The 21,984-nt window shown below is 37.4% G+C and overlaps 1 long non-coding RNA gene across 6 annotated transcripts in view; it reads right to left on the bottom strand.

The window, feature by feature from the left end:
- LOC135313513 (uncharacterized) overlaps positions 1–21,984 on the bottom strand; it is a 252,953-nt gene that overhangs the window by 189,957 nt on the left and 41,012 nt on the right. For all 6 annotated transcript variants that reach the window (XR_010373149.1, XR_010373147.1, XR_010373148.1 and 3 more), the window contains one exon: positions 17,627–17,747. This is a non-coding gene — a long non-coding RNA (uncharacterized LOC135313513). The remainder of the gene's footprint in view (positions 1–17,626; positions 17,748–21,984) is intronic.

Raw genomic sequence — 21,984 nt, 5'->3', positions numbered from 1 at the left:
GGCAACATAGACCTTTTTCTGTGAGATAATGTGAAAACAAATACAATGACACATGGAGCGTCGCAAAGCCCCGCAATCAGAGATGCAGGTGAATTTTGGGTACGTCGGCTGGAAAAGTGATTTTGAGGCAAAGAGCCCATAGGAAGAAGCTTGTTTCTCAGTTCTTGCTCTTAATCTCCATGTTCTTTAGTTTTCTTCTTAGAACAGAGATAACAACACAGTTGTGCAGGGAAAGAAAAAATTAACAGTTTTGAAAATGCTGAGATCATCATCCTGAACTGCTGATTGTTCTGCGATATCTCAATTTCCAGCAACACTCATTACTGAGAGCATTTTTTACAAGTGAATTACTCATCATCATTGATATGTAATATAAAGAATGGGGAAAATAGTTGTGATCACCACAAAGTAAGTTATTGTGAACTACACATTTCTAATAGATCTTCACTGAACAAAATTCAGCCAGCATAAAAGTAAATAATCACTAAATGATCAATGGTTTCTAAAGATTATCTGATTATATAATGTTTTATTATTCTTTGCTGATGAATCTTTAAATGGAAAATATTTTTTCACACCCCTGCCACAAATGCAGCTGCTGTTTTGTGCCCAGGTGCAGGTTGTCTCAGAGAATGTACACAGGCAGAGACATACTCACACAGACACATGCTCATTGTTTTTTACAGAACCCTTTAATTTCGGCCTTTTTTTCTGTGTTGCTCTCAATAGAAGTAAAATGCAGCCTCCAATCATTCAATTTTTTCATTTATTGCAAATTTAATCTTTAATGTATTCTCCCCAAATACCTCATGGTATGATCTTTGGCATTAAATGGAGTTGAATTAAATTCTTGAGTATAAACGTCTGTTTTTTGTTTTGGCAGCTTTTTTCTTTCTTTTTGAACACCCTTTCTCATTGGCAAATATGAGTAAAAATAGCAAATTTTGCATGATGAAAAACAACGCACAAGAAGAAGGTGTACGGGTATATGAATACTGTAAGGTCTGACATCGTCGTCAAGAATTTGAGAGTTGAAGCTGCTGATCTGTGCTGTTTATACAGCTGGTACGATAACCCTTTCAACTTATTTATTAGTCCTCCTACATCTGTGGATTTCTAGCTCAAACATTTATTCAGACTCTGTTGTCATGGCCCCTCTGACTCTGAAATCCTTGGGAGTTTCTGTGCCAAGATCTTTACAGCCAACAACATTTCTGTTAGTTGACTTGCATAATTTCTTCTCTCTTGTTTTATAACATACATTTAAGACCCAGAAAGACCCCATAATTTATGGCAGTGTTGATAACAGCTAGAACAGGAATTTATTGACTTTATTTCTATACTTACTGGTGAACAGAACTTAAGATGTTAATATCTGTCTCCTGGACAAAAGTGTTTAAGGAGCTTTCTAATTTCTTAATTTATTTTAATTCCACTTAATTTAATTTCTAATTTTTGGTGCTCTTCTGTTATTCAGGATTTTGTCACAGAAGTGAATGAATGTTGTGGAATCCAGTAGCGATAGAAGGCATATTAACTGCAGCTGATACAGGATAGTACTAGAAATAGTACAAGAAAGCAAGGTCAGTGACAGATTTATGCCAGATGAGACAAGACAGTGCATTGGTAATATATCTCAAGCTATATGCTATATATATGTTAGCTCATTATGTTTTAACATTTAAAGTATGTAATCTAGCAGCTCATGTTCAGAAGTATGTATCAGGTGGTAGAAATTCTGTATTGGTACTCAGTAGAAGAAGATTCTTCCAGATAGTTAGAAAGCTTCTCTGCACCTACCAGATGTTCTAGATTGTACCACACAGTCAAATCATTTCACATGTCCCACAATAGGAATTCTTAATATATACTAGTTCACCAAAATTATTCTTCTTGGGTCTGTCAATTACAAAATGAGATCAGTGACTCTCCAGACCCCAAAAAAGACCATTTGACCACTATTTTCTGATTGTGCATCTCAGGAACCCTGGTGCCATTTTATCATTTCCTGTAACTCAGTCTCACTGAAATACGCTATCCTGAGTCACATAATTCTAGATATATTCAAACAGCATGTATTCATCAGAACTTCTGATACTGGCACTCATGCATGCATTTCTTTCTCCATGGTCTTCAGTGAGACTTATGGTTCTCTGATGTCCTTTGACAGAAGGAAGGAAGAAAGGAAGGAAGGAAGGAAGAGAACTCTGGCAGACAGAAAACAGGCAGATGCATACAGGCTCTGGCACAAAGATTTCTAATGAATCAACATCCTGACTGCGGAGGAAATAAAGATATTCTCTTCTTTGATAAAGAAGCTGCTACTCTGCACTCCTGGAGCCATTCCAGACTGTGAATGGCACAGTTAACACATGATGCTTCCATACAACTGCACAACATGTTACTTCCCAGAATGAGAATGATCATATTATTTCTCAAAAAAAATAATGAATATAGCACACAGAACTTTCTCAGCAATTACCCAATTAGTCTGGAACTTGCTACTGAGAAAAAAAAAAAAAAAAACACAAAAAACCAAATCAAGACACCACTGAACCTCACAATGTTAGCAATGAAACTTTCCAAAGTAAAATGCACAGAGAGAGCAAGACAGAAGGCAAAATTAAAAGAAAAACCTGCTTACATTTTGTTTTAAAATAATAAAAAATTAGTTGACTACAACATAGGATTGAGACGTATCCAGGCTTAAGTGACATAAATATAGATAATTATATAAATTTGCAATTCCCATAAATTTGATAGGAAAAAAAAGCTGATGCAGGAAGGAATTATACTTTAATTTCTTGAGATTTATTAAAATAAAAGGAGGACTACAGTTTAATGTTGTTGTATAGTAGTTCTCTTAAAAGCTCACATCAAAATTATCCTCTAAAGATTCTGGAGTTTATGTGGGAGATTAATTAAATTAGGTAAATTAGGGAAGGAAACTTGCAGGCTTGCAGAAGAAAACTTGCAGAAACTTGCAGAAGTACACCAAATTACTGCCCTTTAAAATAAACATATCAAATGCCATTTCAGCTACACCATTCAGGCTCAAGATCCCAGCTTACACTGGAAATCTCAGTGGGATGCTGAAAGTACATAAGAATGAGATGGTCAGAGCTGTGAAATTTTTAATGTATTTTTAAAGGAAGTCCTGAAAACTGTAAGAGAGTTCATGGCACCGTATCTGTTAGTCTGCTTGGATCTCTGCTTATCAAATGGCACTAAAGAAGTTACTAGTTCTGCCCTGAAAAAAGCATCGGAATCCAGCTAGTAAGCTGGAATACCATATTTAATGACTGGAAAGATTACATAAATTTCATAACACAAAATAGACATTATTACATTCACTCAGTTCAACATCCAAAAAAGCATACTCTATGTATATTTCATCTAAAAGTATTTTGAGGTGCTTTGACATCCCAGTAACAGCACTGAATAGTCATCATTATTTATACACATTATACACAATATCTCTTACAACACTGGCAAATTACTTAGCATTTCTTTCCCTCAGCATTTCTAGATATAGCTGGGTTTGATTATTACCAGTACTTAAGGAGCAGCTATAAAGAAGATGGAGACTCCCTTTTTACAAGGAGTCCCATGGAGAGGACAAGGGGGAATGGACACAAGTTGCTCTTGGGGAGATTCCGATTGGACACAAGAGGAAAATTTTTCTCAGTGAGGACAGTCACTATTGGAATGATCTCCCCAGGGAAGCGGTTGACTTGGCCACATTGGACACTTCCAAGATTCAGCTGGACAGGGTGCTGGGCCACCTTGTCTAGGCTGTGCTCTCCCTAGAAAGGTTGGACTAGATGATCCCTGAGGTCCCTTCCAACCCGGGATTCTGTGATTTCATAAAGACCTGAGCAGAAAAGTAGGTTTGGGAAAGGACTTTCAAAGCAGGGTTTTGTCAGCCTGGTGGGTTATTTTACGAAGACTACCATAGACATAAAGTAGTTATGGGCATCTCTAACAAGTCTGAAAGTACGACTCACCAGCACTGTACACAGCTATTTCAAGCAGAGTCAAATGAAAAAGCAAACTCTTTACCGATGGTAAATCTGAACATAAGGCAGGTACCAGAAATTAGTTTGGAATCAGCAGCCTATTTTAAAAAGCCATAAGCTTACAACTGTTTAATGCTTTTTGCTGATTAAAAAAAAAATAAAGACAGCAGGAATCCCCTGCATAAAATTACAGCTTCATTCACAATAGTGTGAAGCATAAGTGCCTGACAGTATTTCCACACAGTATTTGTCAAAAAAACCAGAGCTTTCCTTCCCCTGAAAAAAACCTTTTCTCAAAAGTTGTCAACATGTTCTAATAAAATGAAATAGAATTGCAAGCATTTTTAGGACAGGACCACAACTCAAGATGTTACAGATAAAGTGGATAAATCATACGAAATTAATAATGTGGCATTCAATGAAAATAACCACAACTGATTGTGGAACTGTTAACACTTGATGCTCTGAAGTTGAGCTAAAATCTCACTCAGCTGAGAATTCCTGTCTCAATATAAAATTGAGTTGTACATTTGAAAAATAAAGATAAAATATTTTGTTCTCTATCAGCAAATTAAAATTCACAGTCAGCTACCAGTGCTTCCAGCTAGAACTGGTACTATGGAAGGACAACTTGCAGATCTATTTGTTTTACTTCCAAAGAAACTTTACAACCTACACGTTCTACGCTTACTCAGTGTTTATTTCTGCAATGTGCTCTCCTCTAGTTTGTCTTGACAAGTCAGTCTGAATAACCTGTTTCTCTCCTGTTTCCACAAAAGCACAAGACGTGTCCCAATCTGGTTTCTACACCATCTAAATACTTGGGATTTTTCAGCTGGATTCAATAGTGTTGACCTACAACTCTCTTGCCTTTTCTTAAAAACATGAAGACACAGTGGATACTCAAAAATATCTTTTTATGATGACTGAGATATACAATGTAATACTTGGTAATCAAATAAAGACTGATTGTTTACTCGTAAGTATATAAGGGATTGCAGTACTGGTAAGACACAATGAGTATAACATACTGAAAACTTCAGTACTTACACATTTTTCCTTTGTGACACATTCTTTCTTCACTTGATGCTGATTCTACCTTATAGAAACTTTTTTCATTTCCCCTGTTCAAGTCCCTTTTCTTCAACACTACAGAAGGAATTATTTTCTCCTTAGTTTTCAGTCAGCCTGAGGGATTTTTGAAGATCATAACTACTGAGATTATTAATCAGACAATACTATTTACAGACATGGTGACTGAACTGTTCCACTGCTGTAGCATAACAGTTAGTGGAATTCTGATGCAGTATGACAGATTTCTATTGCACTTTGTAGCTTTTCTAAGTAATGCTTCTATAAAGATTGCTTCTTAGACAAAGAACACTCTAAAATCGTGGTTTCCCTCAGTAACACCAAATAATTGCATTCCAAAAAACCACACACAGGGACAGCAGCACCCAGATACTCTTCCTGTACATAATCAGGCTAAAGAATAGGGTGACATGCACAGGATAGTTTGTATTATATAAAATAAGATTGTATCTGTGTAATCTTCTCTGCTACCTGTTCTCTCTCAAGCAGCAGTGTACCTGTGTATTTCCTAATTTATGCTGAAACAGTCCTATTGTTTTCCTTCAAAACTCTCATTCAAACTTTTTTTTACTGCAATGTCTAGAACAGCGTGGCTAAGCTTTGGTCTGTTTTGACCAGGGCTTATCAAACCATTCAGAGCCAACCTACCATGACTTTGTGCCTCCTGCTTGGTTACCTCACTGAGGTTTTATCTACGTTATTCCAGAAGCTCCTCAAAATCAAAGGCTATAATGTTGTTCCATTTATAGAGTACCATACACATAATTTCATGACTGCAATTGCAAATCACTGATGGATGAAAAAAATTATTAAAAAGTAATAACATCACAACTAGCTGATTTTTAATTTGCCAGAATTTAGCCATAAGAGTATGGTGAATTCAGTCCCTATTTATGGCCACTAGAGTTTTATACACATTTTCTATAAGCATTTGATTTGAAACTAAGGGCACCAAGCTGACCTAGAGCTTGGGCACAAGACTGATTTATTGCAGGTTCTCAGTTAATTGCAGTGAAATAAAATAGATCCTTTTCAATTTCTTTCACTGCTATGGGCTAAAATCCTGTACATCATCTCTTACAATTGGTCAACTGACATGTTATAGCTTAATCAAGTATCTCAGTCCTTAACTTTGATGCTACAGAGAAAATTTTAAGAATACAGAAGGGAAAATTGAGGGGATACACATATATTTTCTATGACTTTATTTTTTCTTGCCCTCCATCTGGTTCTATATTATAGATTGGTCCAGGAGTACATTGTTCAACTAAGATGCATGTGTCTGTCAGATTACCACAGAGTACAGCATGTCCCCACTAGAAAATATGTTCCCTCAGTCACCTTTATGAAGTCAGGAGACACTCAGTCATGTAAACTACTGAATACTGTATCAAGGTACTGTCGTGGTTTAGCCCCAGTCAGCAACCAAGCACCACGCAGCCACTCACTCCCCCCTGGTGGGACAGGGGAGAGAATCAGAAAAGTAAAAGTGAAGCAACTCATGGTTTGAGATAAAGACAGTTTAACAGGTAAAGCAAAAGCTGCGTGCGGAAGCAAAGCAAAACAAGGAATTCATTCACTGCTTCCCATGGGCAGGCAGGTGTTCAGCCATCTCCAGGAAAGCAGGGCTCCAGCACACGTAATTGTTACTTGGGAAGACAAATGCCATCACTCCAAATGTCCCCCCTTCCTTCTTCTTCCCTCAGCTTTACCTACTGAGCATGATGCCATATGGTATGGAATATCCCGTTGGTCAGTTTGGGTCAGCTGTCCTGGCTGTGTCCCCTCCCAGTTTCTTGTGCACCCGGCAGAGCACGGTGAGCTGAAATAGTCCTTGACCAGTGTAAGCGCTACTTAGCAACAACTAAAACATCTCCACATTATCACCGCTGTTTTCCAGCAAAAATCCAAAACATAGCCCCATACTAGCTACTACGAAGAAATTTAACTCTATCCCAGCTGACACCAGGACAGGTACTAAGCACCAAACATTCACATAGAATGCATTGGAGAGGAACCACAGTGAAGATTCTAGCACAGTGATGGGTACTACTCAAAACTTCAGTCTAATTTACAACTTTACAATTGTAAAAGTTCAGAAATTTATCAGAACTAAAACTAATCAACAAATGCTGGAATGGATAGCGCTGAGAGCCATAAAAAAATTGCCTGGTACCAGAAAAGGGCAAAATCCTATCACGAGTTAGCAAACTTCAGTCAACTGGACAACCTTACTAACAAAACAGATGGGTTTGTCTGATTAAAGAGTAACTTTTGAGTTAAAAAAGAACAGATTTTCTCTCCAGATCTTTGAGAAAATATACTTCTGGTCACGCTGAAAATACTGCATGGAACAGACACACTCAAGGGACTTCATAAATTCTGTTTCCAAACTCAAATTGCCCCTGGGAATGCAAGGCACATGGAAATAAATATACTGGAAAAATAATCTCAGAAGTTTCGTATCTTGCTTTGTTTTTTGTGTGATAGCTTTAGCTTTGACTTGTTATTTCTGTCTTCACTATACTATTTGGTAATATAAAACCACAACAATATTTTTATTCCCTAATATGAAGTTCCATTGCCTTTATATTTCTTCCTCATAATAACTTCAGATTTCTGAGGCAGCAATACCAGAAACAGGAAATTATTGTTTCAAGTAGGGAATTAGCATCAGGAAGAGAGAAATTCTGAATGAACAAAGCCACTAGCTTTGCAATTGAATTGGAGGACAGGCTCTTTGCAAGTCAGTGTCCCTTCTGGTGCAATCAAATTTCCTTACTCTGTACACTATACCATTAATGGGGCATTTGAAACTTCTCAAAGGGTAATGGTAGACAATTTTATAGAAGCTAGTTGGTTGCAGAGAAGTGCAGTCTTAATAACATCCCCCCAAATTACCCTCATTGTCTCTTGGTGTTTATTCAAATTGTTACCTCCAAGAGAATTCATTGGGCTTGAGTGTGGACTCAATTTCTAAGCAAATATTAATTTACATAAGTAGTTTAATAATGTTCAAAACTCTGCTATTCTTATTCTAGAGTTTTGAAGAAAATGAAGCCTGACCATTGGAGGTGTTGAGCAGATCTAACTCCCAAGAGCTTCATGAAAGCTTCAGGCTCTAAGTTATTCTAATGGTCAAGATTCAGACCAGCATGAATTCAGAGGCTTGCAGCAGTCATCAAGAAAAAATCACTAGCGCAAATGAGGGGTGAAGAATCCAAAAGTACAAAGATGAGACCTCAATGTTCATAAAGTGCATGCAGTCCTGACCTGAAGAAACCAGAATAGCATTGTTCATCTGTAGTTTACAAAAAAGATGGAATAACTAATTAGAAGAGAGTCACAAAGCATATTTGAAGTAATAACCTGAAATAGAATAGCCAATATGGACTTCAAAGGGAAAAATTTTATCCACAAAGATGGTTATAAAGGTTGTGGAGCTGATTATGGCAGCTCTTTCAAACTGATGTTCAAAAGACATTTGATGACACATCTCCTGCTGAAAACCATAGAAAAAACAAATTTGGGTCACATAGAAGGAAATATCCTATGGTGAGCGCTAATTGCATTCATCTTTTATTTATATATGGAAACCTCATAAAACATTCCCTACCCCGGTGCCATCTAAATACTTTCCAGACTGAGCTATATTTAGGACTCTGCTCTACTCCTGGGAGATGAAGGTTCTGGCCCACTCTCAGATCCAGATCACTAAAAATCCTAAAATTCTAAGAGCGAAGGGATTTGTTGTTCTTTGTTAGAAAAAATTAAATTAGTGGAGGTTGACCGTACCTTATCCATCTATACCTTTCTGCAAGCTCCTCCCTGACAGAAAGAATAATTTTTTGGGCAGAGACAGACTTTGTCTTCTGACTTCAGAAAAACAGAAACTGACTTCAGAAAAACATTTCAGAACCTGGATGTCTGTACATACTTATGTACAGGCTGATTCTGTGTATCAACTCATGAGTTATCATCATCATCCATTACCAACAAGTGTCTATTCCAGTTACTGTATCCTTGTGCCCTACCTAAGCAGTATTGACATGATTCCACCAATTTTAATGTCATTCCCCCTCCCAGACATTGGGTTAACCAGAAGCAACATCTTTTCTGTCATGTTCCTCAGTTCTTTCAGTAGTCCAGCTTTTGCTTCTTCCCTGCACTATGTCTATTGTTTCATCAGACTATATCTTACTGAATTTGTCATTTTACTAAGGATCAATGCTACAGAAATCATAGAAAATATTCATTCCTTTTCCATTACTCCATACAGCAAATTATGAACAGAAAGGATAATTCCTTTGATATGTGTAGTTACAGGCACTCACATATTGTGTCTATATACAAATACATAAGTACCTTAATTTGCAGAGATTATAATTCGCATCTGTAACCCCAAATGTCTTCACTGTGAGCTCTGAATAATATACAATTTTTGTTAGCAACAAAAGAGACAATTAAAGAATATGTGCATATCTCAGGAACACATAAGATTTTATCTTATATTTATCTATGTCTTATCACAGAAAATTTGAGCAATTCTGTTTTAACACATTTATCACCATAATACTCTGGTGAAATAGAGAAGCTATCATTAGTTTGTACAAGTAAAAAAGTTTAAAAATAAACATTTTAAACTATTGTGTAAATCCATATCTAAAAAGGTTTTCCCTTCTCAAGTAATATATTAATTAGTTTATTAATTAATATTAATTAATTAATATTAACTAATTAATTAATATTAACTAATATTAATTAATTAGTTTAATTAGAAAGAGGAAAGGGGGTAAATTGAGTTTCAGAAAAACCTAAAGCAAAACATGAATACGTTCTTTAAATTGCAACTAACATTATAGCTGTTTTATTTGAAAATCCAGAATTTTTTTCATATCTACTATTACACTAAATGGTAAAGTCAAGGTTGTAAAAAGAAAAAGGAAAAAAGGGGGTTTTATAGTAATGTTCTTAAAAATTCAGAATATTGAAAAAGATCACACACACATCTAACTACCTAAATAGCTGCCAGCTAAGTCAACAGAAAATATTGTATGTTCAGTGTGGTAGATACGTTATTTCCTTCCTGCTTGCATCTCTGTGATTTTCTAGGTCAATTCCTTCGTACATATATTATTGCCACACATCTCAAAATAGAGCCCTCCAGTTACGGGCTGAGCACAAAAATCCTGACTACTGTGGGAGTTGAGGGTACGCACAGAATCACAGAATGGTAGGATTTGGAAGGGACCTCTGGAGATCACCTCATCCAACCCCCCTGCTTGAGCAGGCACACCCAGAGCAGGGGGCACAGGAACGCATCCAGGCGGGTTTTGAATGTCTCCAGGGAGGGAGACTCCACACCCTCCCTGGGCAGCCTGTTCCGCTGCTCTGGCACCCGCACAGGGAAGAAGTTTCTTCTTACTTTTAAGTGGAACTTCCTGTGTTCCAACTTGTGCCCATTGCCCCTTGGCCTGTCGCTGGGCACTACTGAAAAGAGCCCAGTCCCATCATCCTGACACCCACCCTTTAGATATTTATAAGCATTGATGAGATCCCCCCTCAGTCTTCTCTTCTCCAGGCTGAACAAACCCAAGTCTCTCAGCATTTCCTCATAAGGGAGATGCTCCAGTCCCCTGGTCATCCTGGTAGCTCTCCGCTGGACTTGCTCAGGCAGTTCCCTGTCCTTGTTAAACTGGGGTGCCCAGAACTGGACACAGTACTCCAAATGTGGTCTCACTAGGGCAGAGTAGAGGGGGAGGATAACCTCCCTTGATCTGCTGCTCACACTCCTTTTAATGCACACCAGGATACCATTGGCCTTCTTGGCCACAAGGGCACGTTGTTGGCTCATGGTCAGCCTGTTGTCCACCAGCACTCCCAGCTCCCTCTCAGCAGAGCCGCTTTCCAGTAGTTCAGCCCCCAGCCTGTACTGGTGCGTGGGGTTGTTCCTCCCCAGGTGCAGGACCTTGCACTTGCTCTTGTTGAATTTCATTAGGTTCCCCTGGGCCCAGCTCTCCAGCTTGTCCAGATCACGACACTTCAAAAGAACATTAAGCACTAAAACTGGAAAAACTTCCTTTCAAACAATTTCAAAGACAGAAAGTTTTTATTTGCACACAAATGAATTCTTGAGTAATTTCTGTAAAGAACAAATAGCTGTTGTGTATTAATGCTGAAACATTTCATTTGGCTTTTTTGAAGCAAGGGCCTTGACTTTTTATTTTTAAATTGAAATTTGAAACTGAATTCTATTGCAATTAATTTTACAAAAACAGAAAAAAAAAATTCTAAAAGGAGGTCTTTGCTATACTAGGAAATTAACATGCACAAGCCTGTTCGTTGGCCAGCTGACATGGAGTGGCTCATGTCCACACTATTAAACATTCGTCCCTGCCAAAATAGGCTGCATTCAAACTGCATATTGGGAAGGCTCCCTGACCAGTGCTGACTCCTGCATCATGCCTAGCTATTGTATGTGAAAGTGGCAGTGAGCTCAGGCAAAAATTGAGCAGTAGACCTTTTTAAAAGTGTTGCAGCACAGACAGTGGGACTCCGATACATGCCAGTGTTCCCTGGCACTATTTAATTTACTAGAATCAATATACCCTGAATGTTCTTGAACTTGAAAATTAGTTCTTCGTAAAAAATAACCTATACCTTGCACACCGAGACCAGGTATTCTATACATATTTAAGCGTGATGGAATCTGAAAATAGAATAGAATAGCATAGCATAGCATAGCATAGCATAGCATAGCATAGCATAGCATAGCATAGAATAGAATAGAATAGAATAGAATAGAATAGAATAGAATAGAATAGAATAGAATAGAATAGAATAGAATAGAATAGAATAGAATAGAATAGAATAGAATAGAATAGAATAGAATAGAAGTACTTCAGTTGGAAAGGACCTACAATGATCGTCTAGTCCTACTGCCTGACCAATTCAGGGCTGACCAAGCTAATGCATGTTGTCAAGGCCATTGTCCAAATGCCTCATAAACACTGACAGGTTTGGGGCATCGACCACCTCTCTAGGAAGCCTGTTCCAGTGTGTGACCATCCTCTCTGTAAAAAATGCTTCCTCGTGTACAGTCTGAACCTTCCCTCATGCAGCTTTAAACCATTCCCACACATCCTATCAGTGGATTCCAGGGAGAAGAGATCAGCACCTCCCTCACCACGTCCCCTCCTCAGGAAGCTGTAGAGAGCAATAAGGCCACCCCTCAGACTCCTTTTCTCCAAATGAGAAAAGCACAAAGTTCTTAGTCGCTCCTCATAGGACATTCCTTCCAGCCCTTCCACTAGCTTTGTTGCCCTCCTCTGGACACATTCAAGGACCTTAACATCATTCTTAAATTGTGGGGCCCAAAACTGCACATAGCTATATATTTGCTAACATGAAATAGCAGTTGCACAGGAAGCAGCAGCTCTACTCAACTTTGGGCTGAAGTGGCCTAATCATTTCATTTTAACTGTCCTACCTCATGATGAAGGCTTGGACAAGGGAGAATGGCAACACAGCAGTTCTCTTACTTCACTTCCTCACATGCTAGTCCCCACAGTTTTATTACAATACCTTTTAACAAAATGAGGAAACAGTAGTCAGCTAAGAGCATCAAAATCACTGTACTGATTCTGTTAGTGCAAATCATTGTTATCTTTTGAAGGGGACCAAACACAGGGCATGAAGTGAGTTATGGTGGCTGTGCTAGCAACCTTGAGCTGCAGGTGTCTTAGCCTAAGAAGGATGTTCTAAAGTTGAGCTAAACCTCGTTTTAAACTGTAGAAATATTTTCTTGTTCACTGAAGGGCAGAAAAACATTTTAAGTAGCATTTAGCCCTCTGCGAAACCTGAGCATGCTGCTGGTGCCTGCCATAAGGAAGAAAGAGTGACTGCTTCTTCTTAATTTTGGCTACCTATAAACCTGACAGGGTTTATAGGGGTGAGGGTGGGATCCACCTTTAAGCTTTTAGGTATTTCAGCATTAACACTCATGCACTGAGCTTTATGACATATTGTCACAACCACTGAAATGCTAGTTCACTTCTACCTCTTCAGTAAGTACCTATGAGATCTTCAAACTGCCACACAATACTTACGCCTCCTTCTTTTATAGCCACTTGAACAGTAGATAAAATAGCTCGCTAAATGACTGAGGCAAGACCATTCAACAAACTTCAGATTAGAAACTTTGATTTTCCACTCCTGTGGACTAGGATGCTGTACAGTGAGCCCCTGTACCATGATGAATAAGTAAAGATGTTCCTCACTTGACTTCATCACACAAATGCTTTAGAGGCCCTGTGATCTATTAAACATCTAAGAATTTTGAAACAAAATATTTGAGCACCATGCAAGTTTAATCATTTTTTCCCAGTGCAGTCACCCACCACGATCACCAAATGTAAATGTCCTGTTATCCTCATTTCACAGAATCCAAAAATAGTCAATAGAGAGTGAAAGAGATGTCCTTCTAGAAGATGACTGAGAGTGTCTAAGCCAGGCTTCTCCTGTGAGATGACCACTGGAGAATCCTTTCTCTTTCCAAAACAGCAGGTCTCCAGAGACTGCACAACTAAAGTTAAACTTCTCTAGCCAAAATTAAACTTTCTGAATAGCCCTTAAGTCTGTTTTTGCTTCTAAAATGGGTAAACAGTACTTCTATATTTCACAGCACTGCTACGAGGATGAATACATTAAGGATTAAACCAAGGCAAGGTTTAAATGCAGGAAATAAATAAATTAATAAATAATAAGTGCAGAAATGCTTTTCAGGACAAGCCCTTCAGGACTGAAAGACAATGACAATGTGAAGCGTTCAAATACTACAGTTCTGTATATGCAGCCAATCAGAAGTCTCCTAGAGTGATGTAATTCCCATAAGAGGTCAGTGGCAGCATTCTCCGGTTCTTGTCTAGAACTCCAGTCACTGGATTATTCTGTCTCTTTCCATGTGAATGAAAGGTTCTGCACAGTACCAGTGCAGAAATTGGGTTGCCTACTGTGTAGCACTTCATCAAAACAGCTGGTGATCTACCTGCAACCTATAATATATAACAATTCTTAAATTTTGTATGACTTGAAACTGGAGATAAAACTTGAGAACATTCACGGGCTAAATAACAGGTAAGAGGACAGAGAGAATCTAGGCTTCATAAATATCCAAGCAACCCATTGATATTATTTATCTTACAGACAAATTTTACTCTCCACAGTTAAATCTTGCTGTTGGTTTTAATTAAGCTTTCTCTTTGTTCATTAAATGGAGTTAAAAAATAATTCTAATTTAACAAAGTTCATCTTAACACAGCAAAGGATTTTTCCATACTAACAAGAGCCCTAATCTTCCATCTATTTTTAAAAACCATTCTTGCTTCTCACTGTTTCTGTTGAGCTTTTCAAAAGCACCATCAAGATCTTCCCTTCTGCAACCATCTTTCTGCATATATGGCACATTCACTGTACACAGTATGATCCCATCATTCACAAACTTCTGAACATTTTTAAAGGTTTCAGTATCATAATCAGAGCCCTAAGGGCCTGTAGGATAAAGTCAACCAGTCCCTGAACAGGACAGGTAGAGAAAAGAATCTCCTAGGTCAATATTGAGCATTCAGGATTTGGTGAATGGTCTTGAACTCAAGATCCTCATTCAGTAAGCAGGCAATTATTGTGCTATGTGGACTGCAACAAGGGACTAGGTGAATCAGGCATCTCTGGGTTAGAAGCTTCCTGGGAAACCTGCCAACAATCACCTCCTGAAAGACTATTTCTTACCCAATTCTTTTACTCTGACAGGTCTTGTAATTGCTGTTTTATGACCCTGTTCAGTTTTCTGCATCAGCTGGGATGTTAATATTACCATAACAACAAGCCTCTATCTAATGAGACCAATTATTCAAAGGTTATTTCTTGTCTTGTGACAAATCATAGGCTGTCACTGCTTCTTTTTTCCCCAGTGACAGAATATCAAGAGTGACTTCAAAGTTTCCTCATGTCAGGAAGTTTCTTGTAAACACTAAAGTGTGTCCTTACAAGGCAGAGGCACAGTCCTCTACTTCAGCAGAGCAGCAGGGAACAAAGGGGACTTCTGCTTCCCTAGTGAAAGGGCCCATGGAATCTCAGCTGCTTCATTCTGAGCCACATAGCAGCTGAAGAAAGCAAAAAGTCAACTAGAAGTCATCATGATAAGGGGGCAAATGACAGAACAAACAGATTAAGCCAAATGAAACCTTATTTTCTCCAAAATAACTTGCATTCTTGTCAACACTAGATATCAAAGACTGTAAAGAGATCTACCATAACAAAGCACATGCTTTTCTCAGTGACAGCCCTAGTGTGTTTCTTGCTGTAATATCTGACTCTGATACACACAGGTATTCGTGAAAAGTGATAAGACATCAAATTAAAGTGGTATGCCAAAATCATAAGAAAGCCAGTGTCCAAGATGCAATTGTAATGCAAATTCCTTGGGTTTATGCTGATTCATGTCTCTTGTAGCTGCTGCTTCTAACTGGAAAGGATGTGCATGCTACATAGGGCGCAAAGCTCACGCGTAACGAGAAAGACATTTAAGATCTGTTAGCTGGCTTGCTACATATGGCAATATACTGGTAGTGATCTGACTGATGTGACTGTGCCTGAGAGAAGGACTCTTTAGAGAAAATGTGGGCTTTGGGCTGTTCACATCTCAATCTCCTAGCACTCTCTTAACCAGCAGGCTTGTCTTTACATGCACAATGCACCCTGAAAAGGCTAAATTCTGTATCAGTTACTGCACTAAATTACTTCAACTGTAGCAAAGCTGAGAAGGGGTGTGAATTAACAAGAGACAAATAATAAATTGTGTAAATGGTGTCATCATACAAAATGAAAGCAAAGCAACATCACATAACTAAGTTTCATTTACATTTATACTGAAGTAAGGGCTCTGAAAAGAGCCACATAAAAATATCTGGAGAATGATGGAAGAGGCTTACTGAACAAGGTTTAATAAATAGCAGTAGATTAATTTTAACTTGGTTATCTCAATCTTTAATCATAAAACAGAATTTCTTGGTGTTCACGCTGGAATTCACAAAAAGCTTTTATTCTGAACAATTTCACCACTAGAATGACTCATTATCCAACCACGTATTTCTTTAGGCTTTTCTGAAGTCATACGTTCCTTCACATTTTGACAAAAGTAGCAATGCAGATATTTCTGGGTTGGTGAATTAAGCATATACTTTTGTAGATGAACACCTGAACAATCTTAATTCCATACAGCTGCAAGATAGATAGATATGCTCCTTGACACACTGTACCAACTAGGCTGGCACATGCCTTAGCTGTCTCCTCATCTTTCTAAGTGTTTCCTTCCCATGGAAAGCAAGCAGAAGAGGAAAAGGAAACCTGGATTGCACTTAGTCTTGTCTTAACAGGGAATCGTGTAAACACCTAGACCCACAATTTAGAAAGTCTATTACCTATGTACTTTAATTTACACTCTGTTGAGACTTGGTTAAAGAAAACACTTATGAATGTGTCTAAGCCCATCCCTATTTAAACATGGAATGAAGCATATAATTTAAATGTGTAGTCCAATTTTATAAATTCAGTGAGTCCTAGGTATATATATACCTGTATGTTTTCCTGGATAGGAATGTTTTCTTGTATCAGAAATTTTGTTTGGGTTTAGATGTATTCTTGTATTAGTTGTGTACATTCAGAATACACATATACCTCATATTACAAGAGTATGTAGGACAAGCTTGCTACTCATATAGTAAAATAACGCAATTTAACTTGATTTTACATGAATTTAAAGTCAAGTGTTCCATAAATCATTAGGGTATCAAAGACAAGATAAATCAGAAACTGATAGGATCAAGGTGGTAGAGTAGCTCTGCACAGAAACAGTATGAAAAGGCATAATATTCAGTTATTAATCATGTTGCTAGAACCTTTCATGAAACTTTGGTCCCAATCGTGAATGGATGTTTTATTGCAAACTTTGACGAGTCCAGATTTGTGCTTCCCTGTTTTCTTTCTCCTCCTCTTCAGTCTCACCAGTTCCCCAGCAAGAGAAAGATAAATATCCACAATAATATCTTGACCTCATGGACTTCAAAGAAATAACTGTACGTATTGAAGCTTTGCTTCAGTTAGAATTACAGTGTTGTTTCTTTTATCAAATAATAATATATACATTTCTGAAGTGTAAAAATAAAACTATTTAAGCATATAACAATATTGACCATTTAGCCTGAAAAATATTCCAATTCAGGTCAGAAATGATGTATTGCACTGACATACAGAGCAATTAAAAATGGGGCGAAAGAAAAGAAAAATAAAAAAACACCTCAGTGTGAAATAATGAGCACAGTAGCTTCATGCAATACATTTTATCCAAGATTCAACTTCATAACAAGCACGCAACATGCATGACCTTTAACAAATCAGCTAATAAATACTAATTGGAGTAAGATGTATAGACAGGTATGTTGGGCTGTGATAAAAATTACCTTGCCAACAATATCCTGATACAATCTTCTCTCATTTCAGACTTGCATACATTGGGTGATATGTTCTAATCCTTCCTCAAATGCAGCAGTAGCATGTTTCTAAGTTTGGAATACTCCAGACCTAGATGATAAAAAAGCCCAGCATTATTAATCAGAACAATGTAGACAAAATGATCTGCCATATCGACTAACAGACTTACACAGAATTTATCAAAGAGATTATATGATTTATGTGAGAAAAAATTGCTTGAGACTAGAAAATCTGAGATCATTAAATATTAAACAGAGTAAAGGTAGCATTACTTCTTCCTATGTAAAAAATATGTTTGATATTTTTTATCTTATTCTAACAACATAAACTTTTAAGAACCCCACAATAGCCAGGTCACAGTTTGAGTAGGTTCATTAATATTAGCATCTAAAGTATTAGTCACATATCAAAACTGACTTCACATAATTTCCATTTTTGTTTAGTTGCTAGATTACAGGATTTAAGTTCTACTTGTGAAAAAAAACACCACCAACAACAAAAAGCTCAATATCTTTTTTCTTTCTGATCATCATTCCACTGTTAGCAAGTTATTCAGTAATAGTAGCAGAGCAGCCATGACACAGTTTGCCAAGCTTTTAGAAACATACTGAGAAAAAAGATATGAAAAAAAAAAATTCATGATACAGTATGGGAACCTGGAGGAAAATGGTGATGGCATATCATCAGAAAACACTACTATATTATATGATTTTCTGGTTACGTTAGCTTTATATAGATATAATGTGAAATTCTGGCCAAATACTTGTACTTCTAGTTTCATCTGGTACTTCTTCAGCATATTTTCATCTCTTTTTAGATTAAGGATCTTATTGTTTCTTTTTCTCATTTTCTCTCTACTTCACAGCTGCACTGCAGTTAGGCACAAAAAATCATGTCTGCTTTATAACTTCTTTTATACTGCCAGAGCAAGCCTTAGAAATGGACCCTCTAGAAAGGATACACTGGGGCCTCTATTCCAGTGAACTACATTTCTTTCTCCCAAGAGTAGATACTGGTACTAAGCCTTAACATGGGTGCAGTATATATATACAAGTGCTTAGTGACTGTAGAACCAGCTCTCTTGTCTGTCCATTGTTGTCCGAGATCAAAACAGGATCTCAGGATTTTCATGTATTGCTCTGTTTAAATAAAACTACATGAATGGACACAAACCAATCATCTATTTTTTTAAACTTCTCACTTGTCTAAGTAAATTCACCTACACAGAAATTAATTGAACAGATATGATTTACTTTTTTCCAAGGAAGTTTAATGTTGACTAGTAAACTAGCTTATTAGCCTACCCTAAAATCTCCTTTTAGCATAATCCTACCCAGGCATCCATCCTAAGAAGAAAAAGAATTAAGAAAAATTAAAACAATTTCTTCTTATAATAGTTATATTGCCACTGGGACCTAAATGACACAGTTTTGCTTTCAGGTTATTTTACTCTCTAGAAGTCCACTCCTAGAAGTACCTAGAAGATCCAGAGTGGAAGAGACACCCTCAAGAAAAACTATGAATATTCACAACCTTAAGCTTGAAAATGATAAGAATAAGTTCATGTTTTCAGCAGACGGTGATGTAGATGACACAATGTCATTGGCACTGATTCGTAAAAAATTTTGCCAAATATTATTTAACATTTTTCCCACCCTTTTAATCCTATGCTACACAGGCAACCCCTAGAAATGTCCTTCTGCCACTTTAATATGTAGTAGTTAAAAGTCAGTGCAAATTTTTAAAAGTTTTCCAATAACCTATAAGAGCTTTTTCTTCAGAGATACTTGTGTACATATATTTTTTTTTTTTGTACTTTCTTATTCTTTTCTGAAGAAAAATCAGTGTTTATGTTTTTTTCCTGAAAGATCTCAGGAGAAAAAGAGCTACTATAAATAACTAACAGCTCTAACTAAATAGTAACTTTTTTTTTTTTTTTCAAATGGTGATGTTTGGTCCATGATAATCTAACAACGGAACAAAGATAAAGTTTGTGGGAAGACACAATAACTTTTATTAAACCAATTAACCCAGTTAAAAAAGAAAGCCTGTCAAAGAAGGGTGGGCACTGCACGATAGCATGTTTATTATTCCATATGTATCAGCTACTGGAATACCTTCCCCTGCAAGATTTCCATCTCAATTAATGGTTTCATTACCAGTGATGATTTCATCAGTTTGGCACCTGCCTGTTTTATCCATTGCCAATGAACACCCTCTAGGCAGTAAGGAAAGACTCTGGCCCACGGAGTAACCATTTAAATAAATCTGTCATTTTTGTTTCTATGGAAACATACATCTTGCAGCTTTCCCAAGCTAATAGTCAAGTTAGCCTCTCAGCCATGTTCTTTTATTTTGGTATCTTCCCCTTAGCCATCATATGATATTTTACTCTCACGCCCTCCTTTTTTGGAGAAACTACGCTAGAACCACTGTTTGCTCTTTAGTTCTGAATCGTATTTGTTAAACGTTGATTGAGTTAGCAGATTTCTTTTTGGTTGACAGCCACAGTTCATCACACAAAACACACGCAACACAGTTCCTAACTTCTTATCTGACTCAGTCTGTCAAAACCCCATTCATTTTGCTACCTTAGCTGTCAAAGATCTTCTATGACATTGAAACCCCTTATTTCTTGTTTTTAACAACTGCAGGGTCTCCATTTTCAATTTTTAAGTGCTAAGATCCCTTATATAATGAACTTTTTCTCTACTTCCTACATAGGCATATTCTGTGAAAAGAACTCCAGACAATGCCTATCCAAACAGTCAGGCCAGTTTCTGGGAAGTCACTTGATGTATCAACCAAAATGTACTTCAATACCCAAGGAAACAAGTACACCCATTTGTGTATTAACTGTTAGTCTGAAAACTTACAACAATATTTCATTAATTTTCCTGATGCCATAGTTGATAACACGTCAGAAGAGATCTTTTCTCACTTATTTTCATATCTAATGGTTACGTTTCTTAAACAGAGTCTTCAAATCATCTGATCTTCTATTTTCAATTACTTTATTTCCTGACTGACTGACCATAGAAGGCCTCTCATAAATTTATCGTGCAGGCCCTTCAGACAACATACTGAGCAACAGGAGTTCTAATTAGAGCTAGGTTCAAAAGCTTTCAAATTAAAAATAACAGAACTGTCCTTGTTACCTTACCTTCAGCACCATATGAAGGTTGCTATCGCGCTCCCGCCAATGTGAAGAACCTCTTACTTCAGCCTTCAAAGAGTCTGCCTGTGCCCATCATGAGTAAACATTCAGTGTCCTCCTATATCATTGAGGCTGAAATTTTCAAGTAACTACTGACATGAGTCGCTTTCAATTATCAATACATATGGGGAAGTTGTCACGGGCTCTCTAGCAGCCACACTCTTCCCCTTTGCAGGACTGCCCAGAAAATATAGCAGTGGATACATGCCTCTCTTCTCTTGAAGTTAACATCCTCACAATATGGCAAGGTGGGAACAGACTTTCATCATACAAAGCCTCTGTTCCTATTGTCATGCAGCAAAGGAATCTAAGAAAGGCTTGTCCTTCAGGACAGTAATCTTTGTTAGTTACTGCTCTACTACTCTCTGATTTTTACCTTTTTCAGAACCTTCTGCAGTTTTAAAATTCTGTTAGTGACACAGGAACATTTCCTTTATCAGAAAGTGTACAATGTCCACAAGAAAGGGCCTTCAACCTATGGATCTTTGATACCGTTGCATTAAACATCAAAAATAATTAGTATAATCATTCATATACCTCTTCCTAACTGTATAGTCCTTCCATACTCCCCCAAAACGAATAATTAAAACAGCAGCCTGGCTTCACATTCAAAATTCAAAGCATTTTCTTCTGTTTCAACAGAGGAAAGACAGGCTTCCTTGTATCACTCCACTGCAGCTCATTACAAAGGCCTTTGTGACTATAAAAAAAACAAACTTGATTTCATCATGACTTTCTTACACACAATCCATCACATCAGCAGTGGACATCAGTGCAAAATGGGCATCTTTAATAGTTCACATCTCCTCTGCAATAGTCACAGCTCCTTTCTCTGAAGTATATCAGAAAGTGTTGCAGAGCTCCTTGAACAAAATCTTCCAACTTGGCTTGATTAATTAGTGTAGTCAGAAACCTCTTACAAGACTAGTATTACATCTTAATTAATTGCCTAATGTTTCTTTTGCCTTGGGAAATTTGATTAATGGTCTTCAAATAAAACATCTGGTCATACACAGAAGCAATCACTCATTCCTCTAATGGTATACAGATCATAAAGGCACTAGGACTGGCGCAGATAATGTACATGTAGCACAGTCTGCTGCTGCTGTC

The sequence above is a fragment of the Phalacrocorax carbo genome, chromosome 5, assembly GCF_963921805.1.
Source record: "Phalacrocorax carbo chromosome 5, bPhaCar2.1, whole genome shotgun sequence".
NCBI classification, from domain to species: domain Eukaryota; kingdom Metazoa; phylum Chordata; class Aves; order Suliformes; family Phalacrocoracidae; genus Phalacrocorax; species Phalacrocorax carbo.
This window is presented reverse-complemented; position numbering and strand designations above follow the sequence as displayed.